The sequence below is a fragment of the Crocodylus porosus genome, unplaced genomic scaffold (assembly GCF_001723895.1).
Source record: "Crocodylus porosus isolate Cpor-Errol unplaced genomic scaffold, CroPor_comp1, whole genome shotgun sequence".
NCBI lineage: Eukaryota > Metazoa > Chordata > Crocodylia > Crocodylidae > Crocodylus > Crocodylus porosus.
Window position 1 is genome coordinate 19,051,599 of NW_017728915.1, and position 1,990 is coordinate 19,053,588.

The following is a 1,990-nucleotide window of genomic DNA, read 5'->3' on the forward strand; positions in this document are numbered from 1 at the left end:
CTCATGAGCAAGGAACTGCCTGCCTCCAAAGGGAAACTTCACCTGCCTTTGGAAGATGCTTGTGAGTAAGCTACTCAATCTGATTAGATATCTAGCTGGCAGTAATACTGATGCGTAATCAAAAGGCTACCTCAGCCACACTGTTTGCTCTTTAGGATTTCTAAGATACTGGTCAATCCTGTACCCTAGTTTACCCTACCACTTGTAATCAATAAAGTTCTCCTTTTTGACTGGTGTGGGAGACTTATTGAGGGGTGGGTCTAAATTATTCCTAAGAGACCCCTTAGGTCTGCGGACTAAGGGAGACTTTACTTTTTGCCCCCTGACTTGGGGAAGTGCCCCAAGTGCCTGTACTGGGTCGAGCACCTGTCAGACTATTAGGCCTGTGTTTCCCCGAGGACACAAGGCTGAGACAGTCCCTTCTCAGGGTGGTGGCAGCAACGTTACTCCCAAACTAGTGAGCGTGCTCCGGGAGAGGGGTTGGCTGAGCATAAGGCGCCCCTAGGGAGGCATTCGGAGCCTGGAAGGTGGTCGGGTGCAGGGAGGTGGGCGGCTCAATGCAGGAGCACCCCCTACTGGCCTGCCACAGTAACATCTTCCCATATTCCAAATTTGTAGTGCTATCTTCCTATTAAATCTTCCTATCCTATTTATAATACCATTTATCTAATGCTTCAGTTGATGATTTCCCTTCTGCTATGACATTTAATCTGGACCAGTTTGACTTGCTGTAGTTTCTACCAAACTTGTCTTAGAAAATATTGTTTTAATATCTACTACTTAATTTGTAATTTATCATTACTTGGTTACTGAACTTTTTTCCATATCAGACTCTCTCAGAAAATGAAAACTAACTACAGTTATACTACAGTCAAAAATCTCACGTTGCCTTTCAATACTTTGAAATAAGATTTTTTTTGTTTATGCTGCAAGATCTATTGCAATAGTTAGTGTGTAATGAGACCATAGAGAGGTGGACTTACACGTCACATTCTGGTTTGTAATTTCTGTGCACATGCCCTGTTCTATTGCTAGATGGCAGCCTAATTCTGGCCGTAGTAGTAACACATTCTGCATACCTGGTCCTGGAAACAGAAATAATCATATCAGTCTGGTAGCTTTTTCTCTGTAAATACATCAAAGATGTTCATATTTTTTAAACAGCACTTGCTCATTTCAGTTTCAGCTTTGCACTTGGAAATGTTACTAATGGCAGTTGTTAGTGGCTTTTCAAATGGAACATAAGTGACTTTCATCAGCTCCTTCTATGATGTTATGTCACAAATGGTGGAAATGAACAATCTATCTTTGTACATCAAGAACGCAGATACAAGGGCCGTCCTTGTAACTGTTAGTAGCATAATCCCAAATGTTGGGGAGAGAGTTTAGGCTCTTAAAAATATTTTAAGTTTACTTTCATAAATACCTACTCATAACTGATTTAAATCAGCCTGAAGGGAAGAAAAATGTGTGTTTGTGTAAACTTTTTATTTTTTTTTGTGAAAGGAGTGGGGAGATGGGATTTAGATTTTGAGAAACCCAGATTTCTGTGAAGTTACCACAAACCAGGCCCAAGTCCCAGAAGTTAGTTACTCTTGTATGCCGCATTTCCCCCCACCCCCCCCCACTTGTAAAATGATGATTATCATGGTTATTGGGGTAGGCTCCAAGTACGCCCCCCTCTCCTGGGTTCCTTGAGAGCATCCTCTACAGCTGTCAGATGTCCTGTCTTTACCTCTGGTGGACTAACATCATGTGATTTCCCCCTTCCCCCCGCCCCCCCTCCACTTTTGGACCTCATCCTCTCTCTCTCTAGATCACTCTGAAAGTTTGGATCCCAACAGTCATTCTGTTCTAGGAAGGATCTTACTAATGCTGTGTATAGTGCTGCTTCTACCTATTATTCCCATTTTACAAAGGTTGCATTGGCCCTTTTTGCTACAACATTGTGATGAAAATTCATGTTGAAGGGGTTACCTACGATGTACTT